Source organism: Podarcis pityusensis, assembly GCF_964106645.2.
Source record: "Podarcis pityusensis genome assembly, chromosome: 5".
Classification (NCBI taxonomy): Eukaryota; Metazoa; Chordata; class Lepidosauria; order Squamata; family Lacertidae; genus Podarcis; species Podarcis pityusensis.
In genome coordinates, this window is record NC_138032.1 from 26879861 (window position 1) to 26904440 (window position 24580).

General features: G+C 43.2%; 1 protein-coding gene across 1 annotated transcript in view; it reads left to right on the plus strand.

Moving 5' to 3' along the window:
• The window catches only part of SLC9A9 (solute carrier family 9 member A9), a 255385-nt gene that overhangs the window by 21318 nt on the left and 209487 nt on the right, over positions 1–24580 (plus strand). The gene's annotated exons all lie outside the window — the stretch shown is intronic.

The window sequence follows — 24580 nt, forward strand, 5'->3', positions numbered from 1 at the left end:
TCCTCCCCCACAACAAACACTCTGTGAGGTGAGTGAGGCTGAGAGACTTCAAAGAAGTGTGACTGGCCCAAGGTCACCCAGTAGCTGCATGTGGAGGAGCGGAGACGCGAACCCGGTTCCCCAGATTACGTGACTACCGCTCTTAACCACTACACCACACTGGCTCTATATGAATATCTACATGAATATCTATAGTTTTCATTTCAAAGTTCAGTGTTCCGCTGCTAGACAAAGAAGGCTGCCATGCGGCCTACAACTGGGGCACCCACCGCCCTCTCAGGCCCGGTGAGGCGCCCCACGATGAGCACTGGCCACGGAAGGACCTTGTGCCCCTTCCCCAGCAACACCGATGAAACAAAAGGCCGCCATGGGGCCTACAACTGGGGTGCCCGCTGCCCTCTCTGGCCCGGCAAGGCGCCCCATAGCGAGCAGTGGCAGCGGAGGGGTCTTACACCCCCCTAGCAACGACGACGCTGAAAAACAATAAAAAGGCTGACAAGCAGCCTGTAACCCCACAAACACAAGAGACTTACCTCAACCTGGCTGCTCACTGGAACACGTCCTGAACATGGAAGAGAAGAAAACAAAGTGAGGTTTGGCTGAAGGGGTTGGCCTCTTTGCCCTGGCCCTGCCCCCTGCTGGCCTTCCATTTCCTCCCTGGCCAGGGGCTGGACGATAGCCAGCCTAACCCAGGTGGGAGGCACTGGACCAGGCAAGCCCGCTCGGTGTCGCAAACCCCACCCACCTGTTGGGAAGGGAGGGCGGAAATTGTAGTGGAAAACTACATGAATATAGTTTTCATTTCAAAGTTCAGTGTTCCCTTTGATCAGTTCTTTAGTTTCCCTTTTAAGCATGCACATTTCACTCACAAGCACACTGCTTCATGGGTGGTTAGAACTCTGCATAAACTGTGGCTCCCTCAAATATATACATTCTGAGAACATAAGAAAAGCCTAGATTTTACTTTCTAGTCCAAAATTCCATATCCAAGGGTTAAGTGCTGAAACAGTAAGGCCTGATTCACACATAGCATGGAATGGACCTCCTAACAAGTTGGTATCTGCTGTAAACCAGAGAGGGGAGAGAGTGGAGTGATCAGTTGGATATACAAGGGCTGAGGTGATCTTTTGGGTATCTTGGTACGAAACTATGTGAGGCTTTATACACCCAAACCAGCACCTTGAACTTAGCCAGGTAGCTAATTGGTAGCTAGTGTCAGTTGTGAAACCCAAGGTTTGTATTTCTGAAGAGGTGAAGGTTTCAACAACATCACTAATCATAGTTTATCATCAGCTTGATAATTTACCACTTGAACCTCCAAGAAGGCCTTCCTCAACTCTGGTGTTGTTGTTGTTGTTGTTTAGTCGTTTAGTCGTGTCCGACTCTTCGTGACCCCATGGACCAGAGCACGCCAGGTACTTCTGTCCTCCACTGCCTCCCGCAGTTTGGTCAAACTCATGCTGGTAGCTTCGAGAACACCATCCAGCCATCTTGTCCTCTGTCGTCCCCTTCTCCTTGTGCCCTCCATCTTTCCCAACATCAGGGTCTTTTCCAGGGAGTCTTCTCTTCTCATGAGGTGGCCAACGTATTGGAGCCTCAGCTTCATGATCTGTCCTTCCAGTGTGCACTCAGGGCTGATTTCCTTAAGAATGGATAGGTTTGATCTTCTTGCAGTCCATGGGACTCTCAAGAGTCTCCTCCAGACCATAATTCAAAAGCATCAATTCTTCAACGATCAGCCTTCTTTATGGTCCAGCTCTCACTCCATACATCACTACTGGGAAAACCATAGCTTTTACTATACGGACCTTTGTTGGCAAGGTGATGTCTCTCCTCAACTCTGGTACTGGACAATGAATCAAGGTTCAAAAACAAGCTTCAGAATTTGTCCTCCAGTACATTTTGAAACCCTGCCCCCACATGATTTGACAGCATTTCAAATATGATGAGACTGGAGCAACATCCTGTAAAACTTCATATTAGAGTTATGAACTCAGTACTATCTCCTTGGAACTGTTTGTGGTCATTGTCCTTTTTTTCATATTGCACTTTGAGGAAGGCCACAGTAGGTTATGAGAGCTCTTGAACCATAAAACTCTTTAATGGGGCACTGAAGCCTCTCCCTATGGTGCAGGATTTATGGCAGCACTTTAGATTTTATAAGAGTTCCCAAATTTACAAGGAATCAGAGTTCTAAACTTCCAAAGAGCACTTTGAAATTACACAACCAATTAAATTTTAAGCTTCAGTCATCTCTCCCTATTATATCATTCCTTAAGCAAAGGTGTATTTGCAGAATCAAAATATATGTACCCTTTTCACATCATTGTATGGTATGGCTGAACTTTCACATCCAAGGTTGCAATTCTGTCCACATTTACTGGGAAATAAGGGTCAAACTGCACATTATTATTGCACTAAATGCATTGTCGGGAAGCCAGGAGTTTTCGTTCCTTTAATTAGAGGCATGGGTGATTTGAAATGGGCATTATCATCACCACAATTAGGCTTAAAGGGGAAAGTTCCTATGGGTATCACTGGGAGCTTACCCCCACCAAGGTATATTATGAAGTGAGAGGTTATCTTCATAGGGATCACAGCTAGGTAGGGAAAGCTTAAACCTCACCTCCCAGACTGCTGTGGTCCCAGTTAGGGATGGAAAAGTAACATATGTGAACTGAAACACAGCCTTTGAAATTTGCACTTCTCTGAATTTTGCAATGCAGTTCTTCAGCCAAGTAACATGTAGAAAAATGCACAGAGCAGGGTAAAGTCTGCATAAATATACATATATTAGTGAAGCTAATACACAAAGCTTTATTGTATTAGGGAAAGTAGCTTTGCAAAAAGGTGTATATTAGGGGGGGGATGCATTTAAACATTGGTGGTTTTTTATGGGAATTAGAAATAATAACAATTTGATGTGGGGAGCTGAATTTAAGACTTGAAAAATTAGAAACTGAAATGGACAGTCATTCACCCCAGTCCCAATGCAAGCTGAGAGTTCCCATTAAAGAAACAAAAACCTATTCCTCACTGCATAATTAAAGCAATGCCTAGTTTGGCTTTTTGACTTTGGTTCAAAGTCCTGTTGAACCCAACGAGGCTTACTTCTGAATAGATGTGTAGTGGATTGCTTTCAAATGTCACATTGCCATTGTTAAAGCAGTGTCCAATCATGTTGCATTTTAAAGTTTGAAGCTCATTGGAATGTCTTTCACAAAGGCAATTTAGGGGGGAAAACCTAGCTTAAAAGTTTTTCTGTTTGTATTATCATTCCAGTCCTAACAGGGTAGGAAGTGTCTCCAAATTGTTGCTGTTTTCAGGAGCGACTCAGCTGTATACCTGAAATTTAGGTTTAAAGTCTAGGCTTTGCCTGTTGCCCCCGAGGTTGAGGTAGCATTAGTATCAAAGTCTTGAGTAGCACTACTGCTGTTTTTGCTACTCTTTCCTCCCCCAGCTCTCTTCTAATACACAGAAGGGAGCTGACAACATAGCAACCACCAATTAACAGTGTATGGGAAAGAGAAAAGTTTTTTAAGCTTTGTTAACAAAAACAATAACTAAATCTTTCCACATTTGAACCATTTTATGTTCCTGTCTCTCTGCTTTTTCTGCTCTTTTGGAGGTGGCAGCCATTTTGTGACTGGTGCCCTCAACATTTCCTCAAAATTCCAAATGTGCCACCGGACCCCAAAAGCTTGTGGCCACTGCTTTATTCAAAATCAGTTTAAGTTCCAACAAGTGTTATGAGAGGCGGAAATAATTACCAGCTATCATAGCAAAATTCTGAGAATAGTGTGGCGATCACACAGGGTTCCTGGACGTTTGACAGTCTATTGATCCCTGTGCCACCACTGTGCTCACTTCCCCGCTGCCACCAACCCGTTACTCTCAGGTACACACTGAGTCCAGACAGTTGTTAAAATTAAACCAAATAAACAAGTTTATTTTATAAGCATTAACAAGTTTATGGTTTCTCAGATAATTTTCTTGTCAGTTTCTTAACCTTAGTTTCTTTACCGGCCTATACCTTCCTAATACCTTCTGACTGATTATCTCAACTGTTTGACTCCTCTTAAAAGATTCTCTCACTCTCTCACATCAGACTAGCCCAACCCACAAATTTATCCTCTCTCTCTCTTCTAACTCCAGACTGACTTCTTAACGACTCTAACTCTAACTCTTCCCCTTGGGTTCCTATAGGTTAGTCATTTTACAATTAGTTAACCCTTTCCTTATGAACCCAGTATGATGTCACACACCTAGGAGGGCAAACGCCACAATAGGATCTTTGTCTATCCATCCATACCACCCACCTCAACTCAGTTCTCCCTTCTCCAAATTTCTGCCCAAGACTAACAAGGCATAGAAAGACATTATGAATATCGATGTGGATTTAGGTTTTTTAAATTTTTGGTTTTGCTTAATTTCCCCCATGCAGCAAATGCAGGAACACGGTTGTGCACTCCAACTGAAATATGGTTTGAATTAATATATTCACATTCTCTAGTCTAGCAGTTTACTTGACATTGGTAAAAATGCCACAAAGCTGAAGCAGAGTGCTTTGCGAAGTGTTCTACTGTAACATCAAATTGACTAAAAATAAGGTGTCATTCAATTTTGCAAGCATGTGCTGAATACTGAGGAATTTTGCCTTATTCTGAACACTTCTTGACTTTGGATGAATGTTCGCTATAGAAATTTGAGCAACTGATTTTAAGGATCACACAATATTTTTTAAAAAATAAATAAATGAGAAGATATAACTCCAGAAACCAATAATATTACTGGGTTTATATCTCGGTAAGGAAGGGATGGAGGGGGATTACTTCTTAGAAACAAAACTAAGATGACTCTTTATATGTCTAGTAGCCTTTACTCTCTAGCAACCAGGCTTCCCTCCACACCCCAGGTGCTGCGGTTCCATTTAGGAAAAAGCTTAATAGCAGCACGAGGCCCAACAATAATGGGAACTGCAAGTGAGAGAACCAGCCAAGGAAGGGTTATCCAGCAGAGAAAAGAGGGTGGTATTCAGGCATACGTTCAGTCCAACTGTTTTCATGCATGAATCATGAAGTGTGCATGCACATAAAGAGTGGCAAATATGTCTGTTGAGGTCTGCTCATGACATGACAGTATTTCTATACAAAAGCCACAGTTCCATAATGGAACAGGTAATGCACATAATGTATTATAACCAGGAAAATGAATGCAAGAAACCCCATGTCAGAATGCACCCTATGCAGTGGCGTAACGTGGGTTGTCAGCACCCGGGACAAGGCAAGTAATTTGCACCCTCTAACTTGTGGATTTGCGCCCCTAACCCGTGGATTTGCGCCCCCTAACCCTAACCCCCAGATGTTGCGCCCGGTGCAGCTGGCCCCCCCTGCACCCCCCACGTTACGCCACTGACCCTATGACTCTGCCTTCTTCATGACTGCTCCTCAGATATTTGAAGACCACAAGCATGTTCTCCTGTCTAAACATACCATTCCTCATCATACTTGGTTTCTGGAGTGCAGGTTATATACATGGCACTTTACAAAAGAATTACACTATATACTCGAGTATAAGCCGACCCGAATATAAGCCGAGGCACCTAATTTTAGCACAAAAAACTGGGAAAACTTATTGACTCGAGTATAAGCCGGTTCACCACACCACAAACCTGATGGTGGCAGCAGTGGCGGAGGAAGAACAAGCAGCCTAAAAGGGCTGATTTCGGGCTGCTTGAGCCTCCACTGCTGCCACTGACAGTGGCAAAGGCAGAGGAGGAGGAAGAAGCAGCCCAAAAGGGCTCCTTTTGGGCCGCTTGTCCCTTCACTGCCGCCTCTGCTGCTCACAAGAGCAGGCATAGGAGCCGCGATTGGGAGAGGCGCAGTGCAGTGCAGCACCTCTCCCAACCTGTGCTTGCCTGTGCGAGAGGCGGGCGGCAGCGGCAGGACCAGCGGTGAGGGCTCTTTTCAGGCCACTCATCCCACTGCTGCCACCTCACTCGGGTATAAGCCGAGGGGGGCTTTTTCAGCATAAAAAATGTGCTGAAAAAGTCGGCTTATACTTGAGTATATACGGTAGCTGTTAGGTGTAGGGGCAATGCTATAAGATTTAGCTTGGAGTGTGCTAGAGGAGAGCTCAGCTGAGCAGGCGTATTGCACCCTGTAACGTTCTGTTGCAAATTTCAGTTGTCATTCCAATTGGGCTTCTTTACATTAACAAAAGAGAGAGAGCCAAACACAGATATGGGTACTTGGGCCTCCATAGCAGCGCAAATATACTGTGATGTTCTGCTATCAAAGAGACAAGGCACTGACATAGTTATGGCTCTGTCAGAGTCAATAAAGGAACATTGCTTCTAACATAGCTCTAAAAGTTTGCTGCCAGCTTAATGAGATTTTCTCAGAAGGAATTTTCCAGTGTGGATTCCCAGAGGGTTTGTTCATTCTTCAGCATACTTTTTATATTTATGCTTTTTGGGGAGCTGGGGGAGAGCAGGGAGAAACAAGTTTACACCTCATTCCAGCAGGTTTCCTGCTTTCATTCTTTATTTAAGATTCAGCCCATGCTCAATGATTTCAGCACGCTTTCGTGCTTGCACTGCTTAGTATGCACAGCTAGACAGTCAGCATTTGACTTTCCAAAGTAGATCAGTTGTTTTATAACTGCTAGACAGCTGCACGCATGTAGCATACATGGACTTGTGGGGTTGGGGAGTTGTCTTCCAATCTCATTTTGGCCCAGGCTCATAAAATTGCGAAATCCAAGGATATTGGGCTTCAGCAGTAAGCATTTCGTAAGGTCTGTATCCACAAGCATTTTGCATGCGGCACAGCTTGGGAAACAACTCTCCGTTGCTGTGTATGAAAGGATTGGCAGGGGGGCTTGAACTGCTCACTGAGATTCTTTGTATGCTTCTTTTGTATGTTTGGAACTTCTTCTGCACTGTGATCTTCGCCAATAATGATGATGGTAATAATAATAATAATAATAATAATAATAATAATAATAAGCCTGATCTAGCAAAAACTCAACTTGCATGCTGAATGCTGACTAAATACAATGGTACCTCAGGTTACATACGCTTCATGTTACATACGCTGCAGGTTACAGACTCCGCTAACCCAGAAATAGTGCTTCAGGTTAAGAACTTGGCTTCAGGATGAGAACAGAAATCGTGCTCCAGCAGCGCGGCGGCAACAGGAGGCCCCATTAGCTAAAGTGATGCTTCAGGTTAAGAACAGTTTCAGGTTAAGTATGGACCTCCAGAACGAATTAAGTACTTAACCCAAGGTACCACTGTAAGGGCATATCAACACATACCTTTCTTTTGTGCTTTCCAGGCGTGGTCTGCATTTTAAAGTTCTGTGTTCGAAAGCTCCCTCTCTATCTCTTTTCTTTTCTATGGAGCATTCCCCATGAAAACCCACTTTTTCCAGCTGAAGCAGAGCAAATGGTAATCTGCAAAAAACCTGAACTGTAATTTGGTGCACTGCAGGTTTGTATTGCTTTGGGACAAGGCTTTCGGATTGTGCCATAGCAATATAGCAGGGTATATCTGCCTTAAAACTTTACCCACTGCATGAAGCCTTTGGCACAACAGCCCTTATTGCCATGTCCTCCTATAAGTCTACCTCCTTCTGAGTCTAAGCATGTGCAGCTGAAGCTTTCACAGGTTGCTTCCCTGTTTACCCTTCCGTCGCCTTCCTCTGTCATATTTTAGATTATAAACTCCTCTGGGTAGGGACCTACCTGGTGCCCTGCTCACTTATGACACTATGCATGATAATAATCCACAAAGTTAGATCTTAAGCTCAAGCAGTTTCTTCACCACACCTCTGCATTTCCTATGGGGTTCAGTGCAGAAACAGAGCAGCCTTGACTCAATATAGTGTTAGTATGGGAATCCTTACTCCTTTCTGGATACATACATTTCATATGCTGACTATTGTACATTTACAAAAAGAAAGAAAAAGACCTTGGAATCAGCAGCGGAGCAAACCCATCGGGCGCCTGGGGCGGCGCATGTGCCCTGCGCCCAGGGGCGGAGCAAGCTGGGACAGGACACTCCGCAGGACCTCCAAGGAATCTGCCTGCCTCCTCCCACTCAGCCGCCCTACAGCTGAGGGGGAGGCGAGGGGCTGGCCGTCTGGGGCAGTGCGGAGCCTGCAGGTGCCCAAGTCACTGCGTCCCTCCCAGGAGAGACGTGTGGCTCGAGCGCGCTGCAGGCCCTGCAGTGAGTGCCACCCAATATTTTGTCACCCCCTCAGTGGTGACACCCAGGGCGGAATGCCCCCACCACACCCCCCCTTCCTCCAACCCTGCTTGGAATGCCACGAGAACATGTTGACTTACAACACAGCCCTATACATTTCTTCTCAAAAGTAAGTCCTACCAGCCTCCAGGGAGCTTACTCTCAAGTAAGTGGGTATAGAATTGATGTTAAAGGAAACCACGGATGCCTCATATTCACTGCTTCTTCAGACACAGCAGGAATTGTATTTCTTGCACAACTGCGTAATCCTGAAGAAGTTAAAACCTCGGAAATTTAAACAAAAACATCAGGATGATTTTATTCATTTCATTTCATTTCATGTATGTAGGTATTTAATTTTATTTATTTATTCACTGCTTTATTTATTTATTTATTTATTTATTCATTCATTGCATTCATTCATTCATTCATTCATTCATTGCATTTATATCCATCTTTTCTCTCAACGGAGCTCGTGGTGCCTTGCATGGTTCTCCCCCTCCTCATTTAATAATCCCTACAACAAATCTGTAAGGTAGGTTAGGCTGAGAGTGACTGGCTCAGCGTCACCCATTGAGCTTCCTGGCTGAGTGGGGGATTCGAACCCTGGTCTCCCAGGTCCTGGCCTGACATCCTAACCTCTACACCACACTGGCTCTCGTTTAAATTTAAAACGTCAGTTGAAATGCTAAGATTTAAAATGTCAGAGGAGCATTCATGGTGCAAAGCTCTCCTGAAATGAAACAGTTTTAACCAGAGCAGCACCTGTGCCTTTCTGACTTCTTTTGGAAGGGACTTCTACAGCACTGGGCCCACAGCACTGTAGGTGTGACTTCTCATTTGCATGAGTCGTTCTTCTGTGCCACAGAGGGATCGCTCATAGGGCTCCTGCAGATGATTTCAGTTACTGACTTGGGATTTAAAGTGTAAACAGGTCCTTCAGATAACCTGGGCCTAGGTTGTTAAGGGCTTTTCACACTAGTACAAAAACCTGTCATGGCACTTGTCAAAGCTAAACAGAAACCAGGACATAGAATCTGAAGAGCTAGAAAGCACTTATCAAAGCAGTGAGGGGGTGGCACTGTATAAAAGCATAGTTGTTGATGGATTTTTATTTTTAAAGATGAGATTTGGATCTGAAACTTGGTGCTATCCCCATCTAGCAGTTTCTTTTGAGCCCTTCTGCAAAGGAAAACTATAATGTAAAGCCTTTTTACTAGGAAAAAGAGTGGTCATTTAAACTAACGGTTTACAATAATCCTTTCCAGGCTTTCACCACCTACGCAGAGCCAAAATAATTATTTCAGTGCAGACATCTGCATCTGCTAATGTAATTTTGCTGGGTAGATTTTTGAAAGTGTTTCAACTTACATCTAGCTGGCTCTGTTGGGAGTAAAGTTGACGTGAGCAGCAGAAAACACAGTTGGTCTTCTTCTAAAGCCATGTGCAAAAGAGCAGGCTAAGATTCTTAAAGAGAAACCTATCATTTATATCAAGAATAAGTTTAGAGAGTAGGACTAGAGAGGTCCTTAGAAGCATGGGAAAGAGATACCTTGGAATCCTGTCCAACAAAATCATTAGGCCAGGACACAGGCACCATCTGGTTTGACTTCTGTCTTTTTTGGCGAATAAACCAGCCCAGGAACTTGTTGTACCAGGAGACAAGGGCTTAGAATGGACTGTGCTGACAGTGGTGGAGTTATGCAAGCATTGCAAGTGGCGATATTAGAGCCATGCTTACAGTCAGCCTTCATGGGTTACATTTTTTGCAGTGTGCACCCCTAAGTAGGAATGCCAACTTGGATAAAATATTGGGGAAGGCCAGGTAAGCCCCACCCTGCATAATCGGTCACATGACGCAGCGCGCACACACCATTTGAATGGCAATGCCCATCAACTTTGGGACCCCTCCTGGCCCTCTCAAATATTTTATTGGGGCGCCGAGGCCCCCACAGCTCCTAGGAGTTGGCTCCTATGCACCTAAGGTATTTTTGTAGCCTAGATTAAAAAATGAAAAATGGTTTTGAAAGCCCAGGCATCATGCAAATGCATGCGTTAGAGTGTATTTGGTGGGGGAACAGGCTTACCTCTGGATTAAAACTCCCATCTGGCCCCACCAGCATGTGGCCAGTGGCCAGGGAGGGATGATGGTAATTACAGTTCAGCACCATCTGGACAGCTGCCAATATATTTATTTGCCACCACCTTAAACTGGCTTAACTAAGCAGTGCATAGTAAAATCAATACCTAAAATCAATACAAAATAGGTTAAAATACAGATTGAAAATCCCAATTGCAACGTGAGCTGGCATATGAGCTGGCTGTGATTCCCTGTTGAGTGCATGTTTGTTGTCAGAGTGGGATTTATTGCCAGATTATCAGGTTAGAATCCTCTCCTTTGAGATCTGCTTGAAGTTTCAGTCTGCTGTGCCTTCATTGCAAAGCATTAGGTGTTTTGTTTTGTTTTGTTTTGTTTTGTTTTGTTTTGTTTTGTTTTGTTTTGTTTTGTTTTGTTTGTTTTGTTTTGTTTTGTTTTGTTTTGTTTTGTTTTGTTTTGTTTTGTTTTGTTTTGCTCTGGAAAACCCTCCAGGTTGAGACTCACTGGCTCCTTCACTAATATCTTTAAGACTAGGAGTGGGGAACCATGATGGACAATAATCAGAGATGATGGGAGTTGTAGTCCAACCGTATCTGGAGGGCCACAGGTTCCACATACCTGTTTTATGCTTTTTTGAGAACTTTTAATTTCAGCAAGTTTTCAGTGTGCAATTCTGCTGCTGTTTTTGAGCTATTTATTTAAAATGCATTTATATACATGAACAGTGGTACCTCGGGTTACAGACGCTTCAGGTTACAGACTCCGCTAACCTAGAAATAATACCTCGGGTTAAGAACTTTGCTTCAGGATGAGAACAGCTGCTCTGGCGGCATGGCGGCATGGCGGCAGCAGGAGGCCCCATTAGCTAAAGTGGTACCTCAGGTTAAGAACAGTTTCAGGTTAAGAACGGACCTCCAGAACAAATTAAGTTCTTAACCCGAGGTACCACTGTATATCCTATATATCCTATCTCTTCCATCTAAGTGGCTTACAGATACAACAAGAATGCTAAAAACACAACAAAATAAAACAACCAGTTCTTATTGCCTGCTTCATAATTTTATTGTCCTGTATTTGTTTTATTATATTAGCAGCACTTGAATAATAATAGGGGAATAATGATGATGATGTCTTGGAGCAGAGGATTCTGTCACCTTCCAGGTGCTGCAGACTAAAACTCCCATAATCCCTGACCATTGACGATGCTTCCCAGGGCTGATAGGAGATGGAGTCCAGCAATATCTGGAGGGACACGTGTTCTCCATTGCAGTCTTGGAGCTTCACAATTCTTGGGTTTGTCTCCAAGTTGTCAAATCATGGAGAGAATGCCTCCAACTTTAGTATTTTCCTGCACTGTTCCTCTTCTCTCACAGCAGCATCAGTGACCGTACTGTTAACAAATACACACATACATACACACACACAGAGAGAGAGAGAGAGAGAGAGAGAGAGAGAGAGAGTCACATTTGACTTCAAAAGAGGAAAATCCCCCAAATTTCCAAGCCTATAGAAGAATGAATCTTACTGAAGCAGAGCCAGCATGGCTTCTGCAAGGCTAAGTGCTGTTTCACTAACCTTTGAGATCTCTGGCAGTGTCAACAAGTATACAGCAAGCAACTTCTCTCTGTGTAAAGGTTACAACATTTGGGACTTTTTGGTTTAGAAGAAAGGCAAGGAAGGAAGGACATGATAGAGGCATATTAAATTCAATGAGGTGTGGAGAAAGTGAATACAGAGATTTTTTCTCTCCATCTCTTATAATACTAACTCAGGGCATCTAATGAAGCTAAATGTTGGAAGATTCAGGACAGACAACTTTTCCCCACTGTGCATAATTAACATACCAAATTCTCGCCCACAAAATGGGGCTTTAAATGAAAATTAAGTAAATTCAAGGAAAATAAGGCTATATCAGTGGCTTACTAGCCACAATGGCTATCAGATGCAATATGTTTGCAAACTTCCCATAGGCATCTGGTTGGTCACTATGAGAACACTATGCTGGGCTAGATAGGCCTTAACGTGATCCAGCAAAGCTCATCTTGTTTTCTTATAAATGCTGAGCAATTCTGAGTTATTGGACATTCAGACCTATGCTTTGGGGAACTTTTAGGCCCATGTGCAGCTGGCCTGCAGTGTAAGTTGCAGCAGGCTGGGTTAGCCCAGTTGGCAGAACATGAACCTCTTAATCTCGGGGTCATGGTTTCGACCCCCACATTGGGCAGAAGAGATGACACTCGTGGTCCCTTCCAACTCTGCAGTTCTACAATTCTATTATTCTATCTGCATGGATAGCTGAGTATCTTTGGGATAGGTTACAGTGCCACCTACTAAGTCTGATTATTTGAACCTCCAGAGCAGGAAGAACTAGAAGTGATTCAGTTAGGTCTTGCTTTCTTCTGAATCCTGTCCCCTGCCTCTTCAGGTGAGCTCCTCCCTCCTGTTTCCTATTTCTCTTGCTCTTCAGTCCTGGCACACAACCTGCTTCTTGATCCTGCCTCTTAGTGTCCTTCAGTTGTGATTTATTCTTTGCACTTGGTTTCCCACCCCATTCTTACCCATGGCACCCTGTTTCCATCTCCTGCCTCACACCAGATTGACCTTGTGCCTGATCCAGTGTTGACACCAGGGCCCCTGGACACTCTTGGATCTATGTTTTGCTGCCATGATCACAATGCTATATATATATTGTTATAATGGACATTTTCATCGCTAAGGGAAATGATGACACTGCTTGGACAAATCCACTAGATGGCACTTGTGTCAAAGGCAGGCAGTATTTCAAAAGTAAAAATACTATGCCTTTGCAAAGTAGGTGAGGGGGTGGATGAGTGGGTGTATTGCTGGCTGAAAGGAGGATTACCCAAAATTCTGCTTTTGAGAAAATAGAATTTTGATCCCAGAAGTTCCTAAGTTTGAAAAGCCAGATATAAGCAGGAAAGTGGTTAGATGCCTTCTGAGCATCTATTGGCTCAAATCTTAGTGTGTGTGGCTGGGGGGGGATTGTTCTAGAAATTGGGGGTTGACTGCTTGTCCCTTTAAGAAGGCAAAGTAGCTGAGAGAAAGGAAGGGAGCCAAGAAGGATCTCCTTAGCTCTCCACCAGTACTTAAGTTTTGGTTGGTTACAGTCTGATGCTGCCTGCCTGCAAACCACTTTTTTATTTTTCCTGGCTGCCAATGGTATTTCAGACTTTGTTCCTCCAGGGAGCCCCTTTTGCAATCATTAAATGCTAATAAATGAATCCCTCCATGCTGGACTTGGGAGATGTTATATGGGCATAATCAGTTCCGTTGCCAGCTTATGGCCTGCTTTTGTAAGGCAAGCCTGACATCCTTCTGTTGCCCTTCAATTTTACTTGAGAAAGGTTGGCTTGCAATTGTCCTGTTTGGATCTGACTCCGGGCTCACTGGGTTAGCAGACTGGAACAGACTGGTTGGGCATAATGACAAGTGAAGCTGAATCATACCCAGTAAGATCAAGTAAAGTGCAGTTGCGTCTGGTAATGTGTCATCTTACTCAGTAAGGTCAGATCAGTGCAGGTACAGGAAGGTCTGGCTTAGTTAGCCAAGGCAGGAAGAGTCAGGACCTTGGACAGAGCACTGTGATTAAACTGGCTGGAGTGTCCTCACCTGTGGAAAGAAGAGCTTCAGAAAGTTGCACAGGCCTTCAGAGGGCTGGCTAGAGTAGTCCTCCTGTTGTGTCCAATCTCCCTGAGGCCTTCAAAGGGTAGGAAAGAATATCTAGCTGGACTTGAAACTTTCTTGCCATGAGTGGTGAGTGCAGAAGTGTGAGGTGCAAAAGAGATTCCCAACTTGTGTGGACGTCCCTTACTGTAATGGATGCCAATTATGTCAGGCCAGGTACCTCTGTTTACTGGTAGTCTGGCATGGAGCATCTTCCATCAGGGCTCTTTTTGTTGTTGTTGTTGTTAAATCATTTTTATTAATTTTCCAATTAAAAAACATCCAATTAACAGATCAAATCATAAGCCAATTAAAATAAGAAACTAAAATAAAAAAGACCAAATTAGCATCCAAATTATTCTTATTAATTTTTGGGGCTTCCCATAGTCTGGACCTTGAAGCATATCTCCAAATCTCAATCCTGCCTCTCCTCGTTGCTTCCATATTTTCCACATCTCGATTTTAACGCTTAAAAGTTCTCCGTCTCTGGCTCTACGATTCTCAATAATGTCAAACATCATATATCCTTTCATCTATCGAGTACAGCTTTATTTTGTATATATATATATATATTTTCAATTCCATCAGGGCTCTTAAATAAGCCAGATAATTGTAGATATGATGTATTTTAGGTTTCATTTCACAGAGTGCAGAACAAGTGAGAGTTATTTTCCCCTCTGTTGTGACCGTGTGTGTGTGGTGTCTACCAATATTTATACTGGAACACCAGAAGAAAGGGTGAGTTCCATCCATATAGCTCAAAACTATGGTTCATTCTTGGATGCATGGCTACTGTATATAACCACACTTGTGAAGAAATCAGATTGTTCTTTCATTAACTTCGTTTGGAGTAAACCAAATCAATAAGGTAGATGGAATGGCAGGTTGGGCACATTTTCCAGTTACTGCTTGCGAGTCTCTTTTGTGAAGAACAAACACATCACTAAAACCTCTGAGAACATTTTATTTAGTTAACTGCTTTGCAAGGGGCTTTAAAAGCTTCATCCTTGTCAAGTAGAGAAGATTAGTTTGTCTTCTGCTCAGATGGAGCCGTCACACAACCACTTATTTAATCTAGGTGGGGAAATGGAAGGGAATTGGGTTGCTAGGCCCATGCCTGACCATCAAGGGATTTCTGTTTTCCATGGGTAGAGTCACAGGACCAGTTATTCCCACCCTAAGGTGACATATTTTGTGATGGAGAAGATTTGCCTGTAAATATATTGCCTGCAATAATAGGGACCTGTGACATCATAAGTCCCAACTTGCCAATTACCTGACCTGGAAAAGCTCAATATAGCATAGTTGTTTTTCTGGATGCCATAATAGCAATGCAGCTGGCTTGATGCCCAAAGACAGAAGTTTCAATAGATGATAGATAGATGATATAGATAGATGATAGATATTGGGGTTGTACATGTTGCAGTATCCGTAAGGTTCTCCACATAACATACTTGAAGCTATTTGCTTGATCTAATACATATTGCTCTTACATTGACAATTGAACAGGCTAGATGATAGATAGATAGATAGATAGATAGATAGATAGATGATAGATAGATAATTTTGTTGGGATTTCATAGCCTCATTATGTGGAGCCAAAGATGAGCCCTGTTCCTTAAAGAGATTCTGGGTCACACACAAACAAACACCAGAATTTCAAAATGTTCTATGTTACTTCCATTAATCTACTGGGAACACATGTCATAAGGGTACTTCATCATTTCTTTCTTTTATCATTGATCTTAATTTTTCTGGAAAGGCAGATGATCTTTCAAACATAGCAAAGTGGGTTAGGTACTAAGGGTGCCTGGAGGCAGATCCAGCTACTTTGAAGGCGGGAGATGCTCCTCGTGGTGTGTAGTGTGCTTCGGGGAAGAAAAGAGGAGGAGAGAGAAATTGCTGAACACCAACATGCAATGTAAAGGCAAAATCTTGAATGCTCTGATGTTTCTTTCATCTATGCATTCTCTCTGAGGTGTGCTTAGGAGGCTTGTGGCAAAATTTCCTGAAGCATTAATATGAAGATCCATGCATATAAATGGGGTTTGTGGAGATGTGCAAGACTGCCCTAAATTGCAGTCTTACAAATTCTTCTCTTTTGGAAATATAATCTGCTTTGTTCTTAATTACACTCATGAGTAAGATGTGTGGTGTAAGGTGAAAACCAGGGTGTGGCAGTGGGGAATTAGGAATCCATTCCATGGATGCTGATTCCCAAACCAATTTTTTAAAAGAGATCTTAGTCAGTAATATTTTCCATTAACTAAAACTGAAATCCTCACCATGCCCAATAAGAAGTAAATTGAATTCAATGGGGTTTGCTCCCAGTTAAGTGGGGTGAGAGTTGCAGCCTAAGATTCTGAGGCAGACTTTCATAATCACATTTGGAGAGAGGAGAGAGGGCAGAAAGAATCAAAGCTCTGAATAGGATAAGAGACCCTTTGGCCACCCTTTGGATGGAGTCATTTTGAGAATGGTTTCTGAGACTGCAGGGTTTATCCTCCTTATAATGAAGACAAAATAGGTTCTTAACAGAACTAACTTGTGGCTGGCAGTTTGAGTAGTCTCTAGCATTAGAATTCAGTGCGACAGCTTTCCAAACTCTCCAAGCTTGAAAATCCATATTGGGTAGCTAGTTTTAGCACAACAATTCCCGATAACCCTTAGACTTGCTCACATGGAGATCAGGTTATCTAATCACAGGACTGTGGTGGAGATGACAATTTTACGATTATTTAAGCAGAAATGGCAATATCTAGTGTTGATGGCACCAAACAATTTACTGGAGCAAAAAAGGGAAAGGGGAAAAAAGAGGTATGTCACAGCACATTCTGAGTCAAAAATGAACTGAGTTCACTGTCCTTTCACCCAAATCCTACTTCTGCTTCATTCCAGCTGCCGATATAGGCGAGGAAAGTGAGCCTCACTGAATATTGCAGTTCCCAGGCATAAATTTCCATCTTTCAAAAAGTGAGAAAAGCACTAGCCCAATCGATGAAGTTCTCTTCAGCTTCAATAATTGAAACTCGAGCATCTGATATTTTGCTGTCATGTATATTTTTCTGCAATATATCCACACCCCCAACAGCTGCCAAGTTCGACAAAAAAACCTGAGCAAAACCCCTTGAGATCACAGGGCCACTGGGGAGGGGGGCTTGCTTATAATTTATTCTCAGATGTGTGAATTACTTTGAAGCACACCTTCGTCACACAGCTCAGGATTCTACATTTGCTCCCTTTCCTGGCTACAATTAAGGAGCGGCAGATGTAATCTGTCTGTCACAGTGCAAACGTCCTGGCAGACAGGAGACTCACAGCTATCTAGCACCAATTAGCTTTGTGTGTCAGAAACATAATTTCTTACATTGCTTTGCTAAAAATTTAAGAGATGCTTTAACGTGATTTGGACAGGAGGGGGTGTCTTGTCGTATTTGTTCTCTTCGGAAGGAACAGCTGCAGCAGGGGGATAATTCTCTGTGCAGTGCAGTCCATCCTGCTGTTTGCCATAGAATGAATCTGTAAAATCCAATTCAATTCCTGAAGGCTTCTCATCCATCAAGCCAGGTCTAGAATCTGTCCCCTTCTTCTAATTCCCTCTCAATGGAAAATCTTCTGAAAAGACCAAGTTTCTTTCTTTTGGGGGGATTTGTTTTCAACAATGCCCTAAAGAGCATAGATCAGAATACAACAAACAGAGTTGGAACAGGGGATTTTTCTCCCCTGAGGCAGCTGATCATTTTGTGAGGGCCAAGCTACATACTACATGGTTTGTCCAAGTGTGGTTTAAAGGTGGAGAACAATAAGAAGGCCTTGAGGTGGCCTGGTCACTTGATCATGGCTTCCCCAATATGGGGAGATTTATTGTACTTCCATTTCAGTGAATCTATATATTTACATACACATACAAACCTTCCAGGCAAATCTGTGTCCTCTTATTTTGGTCACCCTACCTGCAATTTGCTCTGGAGAAGAAAAATTTCCATTGAAACAAATGAAATTCCCCAGTTGCAAATTGCAGATGCAGGGCCCTTGTGGCGTTTGTACGGAGCCCCCGGTCGTCTCATGGACTATTGACCCGTACACCACTAATCCGCTGCCACCAACCAGGTCCTCCCCGGTAAAATCACTTCAGCCTCAGTCAGGTTCTCAATTAATAAAGTAGAGTGTATTTTATTTCAGACCCAAACAAATTTTTCCGGCATTCCAACTGTTGTTACTCTTTACTTTCTTAGTCTTATTTTCCTCTCTCTATCTCTTCTACCTCCCCTCACTCAAGAACCCACTGCCGTAACTGTCTCTATTTCCAACTGCCTGCCAACTGCTTCTCCAACCAGCCAACCCACTAAAACCAACCAACTACCCACCAACAACTTTAACAAACCTCAGGCTAAGCCCTTTTATACACATGTAGGCTCCGCCTCCAGCTTTCCTATTGGTTTACATTTTTAACCCTTTCTTTTTCCCCTTTACAGACAGGCTCTAAACAAACGGGCAAATGCCACAGCCCTCAATCTGGATCAAGACCACAGCGGAGGGGAAGGGATAAAAAGGCCCCTCTCCCCTTCTGGTAGGGCCCCTATCCCCATAGTTAGCTATGTGGTTTCAGATGGTTAGCTAAGTGGTTCCTGATTCAGATGTCATGGAGACGCAGAGCTTAGTGTCATCACCATACTGACGGCACCTTACCCTAAAACTCCTGGTGACCACTCCCAATGGCTTTATGTGCACATTCTGGTGGCTATTGTATATATTTTTGAAAGCAGTTTCACACACACTATCCCAAAATATGTCTGTTCATGTGCTTTGTTTGTCTGGAGAACTGCATCATGAAGATCAGTTCTCGCATTGTTTTGGAAAGGGTGAATTTGATAGAATCGGCTATGATGCAAACTGGATCAGATTGGTCCCCTATCCCTCTGAGGGACAATGTTTGTAAGAATCAGAATTGGAGAGGGAAGGGTTAAACCTTCCCTGCCTGCCTGCTGAGCCCTCTGCTAGGACTAACATCTGTACACCCCTCTTTGGCAGCTTGCACTAATCAATCAGCTTTAGTTGTCACAGGGCATACAGTATTGTAGAGTATGGGCCAGAATTAATGAACTTTGACCATTATTTCTTGGTTTTAATCAGTCCTTTTTTCAGGGGGGGATGCACGGGTACGCATACCCCTAAACCTGCTCTGAATCTAAGTTTGGGGCAGTATTTCAATATGAGTAGGAAAATGAGAGCACCCTTAAACTTTTTTTAGGGAAAAAAGCACTGGTTTTAATATATACTTCTCTTCCATCTTTTATGGTAATACGTTCCGCAGGTGGCTAAAAAATACATATCAGTAAAATGCATATATCAAAACAAGGCATTAAAACATCTTAATTAAATACCAAGACAGCATGGTAGAAAAGATTCGGTGTACCCCCCCCAAAAAACCCCCAACAAAAAATATTCCAATTATTCAGAATGATAAACAAGGACTGCAGCCCACCAAGGAGGTAAAAAGTGGGGAGAAAATTGCTTAGATTGGTTTTTTTTTTTTGCTCTCCCACCCACCCTTCCACCACCCCTTCTCCCAATTATGTGAGAAATTTGGACAGCTCTGAATTATTTTTCCAGGATGGAACTTTTCAGCAAATGCTGTGTCATGATGAACTCATCAAAAAGTTCCCTTAATTATGAGTCGAACACACAATACTGTAGTGTGCGCCTCTTGAACAGACGGTTCTCTATAAAGAACACTATTTTTCTAGGCAGAGGCTCGTTTATCTGTCTATGAAGGGTGGAAAAACAGTACTCTTTCTGACATGTGCTGCATACAGCAATGTAGAATCCAATGGGCTTTTATCAATTTTTTCAGGCAAATTACACCCATCTTGCCCGGGGGTAAAGGGAAGGACTGTATTGTCCAGGCAAGAATCCGTGCCTAACTAGCATCCCACAACACTGCAGGAAGTTAGGAAGCACCAGTTTAGTTTGATTTTATCAAACTTTGAGTAATTTATCCAATAAAATATACATTTTATTGATTTCTGTTTTATTGAATACATTACTCAAAGTGATTTGAAAATTGCAGTATTTAAAGTGTGTGATATATATAGATCACAGAATCATAGTTGGAAGGGATCCCAAGGATCATCTAGTCCAACCCCTGCAATGCAGGAATCCTGCCCACAGCTGTCCCTGGGTGGGCTTGAACTACCAACCTTCTGGTTAACAGCCAGATGCACTGACCCATTGTGCCAAGCATAGGCAAACTTGGCCCTCCAGATGTTTTGGGACTACAGCTCCCATGATCCCTAGCTAACAGGACCATTGGTCAGGGATGATGGGAATTGTAGTCCCAAAACATCTGGAGGGCTGAGTTTGCCTATGCCTGCATCGTGCCGCAGAGTTCTTCATTTTAGTGTTGCTTTGTCAGACTGTTGAAGGGTCCTTGTGTGGGATATGGGGGAACAGAATTCCTCTTGCGCCCATGCTGGCATCCTTTAATTGTCAGTTTCAAGCTTAAATCCATTGTGCTTGATTGGGATGAACACTTCAATAGATTGTTGCTATCTATTGGTAAACTCTTTCAATCACTTGAAGACATTTATTTTGCTCTTTTAGTAGCCCCCACAGTATTGCTGTCTGTTGCTGCATACCCCATGAGTACTGAAAGAGGCACTCTGGTCTTCCTTATCGTTTGATTTGTTAGATACCCTTGCTTCTGCTGTGACATCTTACAGCATTAATAAAACAGAAGAACTACAATAAAAAAATAGAGCATCCAATAGCCATTAAAAGCACAAGAGACAACAACCTTAATTGGTGGACAGATTTATCTAGTTCTGGCAGCCTATTCTCCAGGGAGGGTCAGGGTCTTTACAAAATATAGTGTCTAAGAATAATTGGCTAACACTGCAGTCACTTCTTGTACCAGCCAGGTACAGCACAAGGTAGCGAAAGACCCAGTTTTTGAACATTGCCTGGACTGTGCTCCTCTAACTAGATAAAGCCCTCTAAACCTTTCCAGAGCTTATTCATGCTGCCTTAAAATGTAGGTCCTTTTGCTGCTGAATGTTATTTAAAATGGCTGGACTGTGTTTTTGGGATCCTGTTGATGTGTGTTTGTGTGATGGTTTTTAAAAAAATCTGCTGGTGGTGCTTTAGTGCTTTGGGGAGTTATAATAACAACAATATAATAATAATTTATTATTTGCATGTCTTCACTCTGACTGGATTACGCCTGCCACTCTGGGTGGCTTCCAGCACATTATAAAGCCACAGTAAAACATCTAACATAAAAAACTTCCCCATACAGGGCTACCTTCAGATGTCTTCTAAAAGTCAGGTAGTTGCCTGACATCTGACGGGAGAGCGTTCCATAGGGCAGGTGCCACTACTGAGAAGGCCTTCTGCCTGGTTCCCTGTAACCTCACTTCCTGCAATCGGAACTGCCAGAAGCGACTCACAGTGCTAGTTCCCCATTAGCTGTGTAGCTGCTTCTTACGTGGAGAGGTGAGTTGGTGTGGAGGTTGCCATGATGCGTCCAGTCGTGGCCGACTCTGGGGTTGCAGCACTCATCTCGCTTTATTGGCTGAGGGTTGGCAGGAGCAGGGACCAAACAATGGGAGTTCACCCCGTCGCGGGGATTCCAACCGCCAACCTTCTGATCGGCAAGCCCTGCATCCCTGCCATGATGCATGTATGTTGCCAGAACCAAACTGGTGTTCCAAGTGGTGAACCTGCACCACACTGATGTCCCCCCCCACACACCTCACCCCTTACCCTTTCAGTTTTTCCAACAGCTTCATTGGCCATCTTTCATGTAACAACAAGCCAGAGTTATGACTTATTCTGGTTTACCATGAACGAGTGATGCATTGGTGCAGGCTTCCTGATCACTCCTGCTTTGTTCTTCCCTGACATGAGCAGGATAAACAAATGAAGAAGCCTTGGCTTCCTGTTACATCCATATCAATGGTCATGCTTTGTTGCTTCACAACAAGAGATATAAGAAGACATTGTTTTCCATTCTGCCCTGCATTTATTGTATGCAGGCACTGTTTCTGTTCCACTGCAGTTTGTCTCCCAATGAAAACTGCATTATTCATCTTGTTGTTTGCTGTGGCGAAACATACCTTATGTAATTTACATAACTGATTACATTGTCATTATGTAATTCAACTCCACTGATTTCAATGCAAAGGAAACAGAATGCAAATTTTTTTGGGGGGGGGAGGGTAGCACAGTCAATTATGTATCATTTGCAAAATGAAAGCAGAAACAACAGCTAATCCCCATTGGCTGGATTGATTTCCATTCCAGACATGGGACAAATAAGTGAACATTGGCAATTTCCATTCCTGTTTCCATTCTTGTCAGAATTCTCCGACATCTCTATCCACAAGCCAACCTCAAGCTGTGGTTTGTTGTCTTATGGATCATGGCTTGTTTGGGAACAACAAAGCATGATCCCGGGTTCATACAAAATAGAAGACCAAAGCTTTCTGGTTTGTTTATCTTACTCATGCCAGGGAAAGAGTGAAGCAGGAGTGACTGGGCACCATGCAGAAACATGCTGATTGGTCATGGCAAAATACTGTAAGTCAGAAACCCTGATTTATTGTTACATGTGGATGCAGTCTGTGAGAAGAGCTGCCTCCCTCAATCAACCCACAGTTGTGAATAGCATTTGACATATGTGTCAATCAGTGATACTTAATGATGCAAATACTACAGAGAACTTACGAAGAGCTAAGTGACTTTTTGTGTTATGGGTTTTCCCCAGTTCTAATCTCTTTCTTTATCTCTAAATAAATAACTGGCTGTTTTTCAAAAGTACAGAAGAAGGTTGGAAGACGAGAAGAATTGCTCTCCAGGCCTTCAGTTTGGTTTATCTTACTTTTTCTTCTGTTACAAAATGCCTCCTTTTCAACTCTTTTGCATTAAAGGGATAAAAGAACACTTTAGAGGTATAGCATGAAAGAAAAGTGTCGTGCTGTCATGTAGCTCAAATTATTCTTAGGAACTGAATCTCTGCAGAGTATTTAAGAGTGCTTTGTCCAGTCTCCACAATAAGAAAATGTGGAAACACCTGTAGGAAATGTCAGTCCTTTTTGACTTATTTTTAATCCACCATGGGGACATTGCAAAGCAATAATTGCAGCTAATACTGAGACTAGATCTGTTTCCTATTCAAAAGTCCTTTAGCTGCAGCATGAACTGAATCCTTTGTCAGAAAACAAAACCCACATACACCTTTTCTGCGCTCCTTGTTGAATCCATCTCTGGCTTGCAAGACCTGCTCTCAGATTGGATATTTTACTTATTATCACAAACATCAGCACCATCGTTTTAGTAAAGGAATTTGTGAATGGCCTATCTGCCCACAGGGCTTCACAAGATGATACACATTACAAAATAATAGAAGTAAAAACATTAATTAAAATGGAACAAAGCCATTATTAAACAAAAAGCAGCAGGATTAAAAACCCATCAAATGCCAGATGAGAGAAAATAGTATTTTTTATAGCCAATCAATAACTAGTCAAAGGCAGGGTCAATCTGAAGGGAGAAAATTCCACAACCGGGGCACTGCTATAGAAAATGCCCTGTCTTAGGTACTATAGGGCCCCAAAGTTCAGTGTGCATGGTGTCAATGTAGAACATCCCCCTAGCATCTACAGACAAAGAGATTTTAGGAAGCAGCTGCTCGAATCCAGCTATGTTACTGCACACAGGGGCGTAGGAAGGGGGTGCGGGGGTGTGGTCTGCCCCAGGTGCCACCCTGATGGGGGGGGTTGACAAAATGGCCAGTGCCACTCACTGCGGAGCCTGCAGCGCACACGAGCCACGTGTCTTGGTGCCTGCAGGCTCTGCACTGTCCGCCAGCTGCCTCCCCCCCCAGCTGTAGGGCGGCTGAGGCCCCGTGGCGCACCCCATCCCTAAGGGTGCTGTGTGTCCCGTCCTGTCCCTCCCTAAAGGTGCTGTGCCCCCTGTGCCGCCCCTATGGGTGGCATGCCCCCGTGCCTATGGAAGCCTCGCCCCACCCTGCCCTGCCCATGGGTGTCATGCCCCAGCTGCCCGAAAGGCTTCTTCCGCCACTGACTGCAAAAGCAGACTGACCTCTGCACACATAATGGAAATTTCCGTCTCTGTTCCTCTTCCTATGAGCCATTGGTACCCATCACCAATGACCCTTCTTTTCTTTAAAAAAAAAATATTAACAATTTCAACATAACAAAATATCAAAACATCTCATATTCATTATTTTCCCCTCCCCCCCACTTCCCCATCAACCCCCCCCCCCCCGAGACTTCCCTCAGCTCCTCTCTCTGATTTCTCAACTCATATTGTTCCCTGCATACTGTAAAATTGTATAAATCCTTATATTTTCTATCTACTATGTTAACAATCAATAAATTTGTGTATGATTATTCAAAACCTGCCAAGGAGTCCAATTCATTTTGTTGATCACCAATGACCCTTCAGGTATGATTAGTATTAGTCCCAAGGTGATGTTCAAAATGGTGTAATAAAAACAGCTAAAACACTGTATTTACTGACAG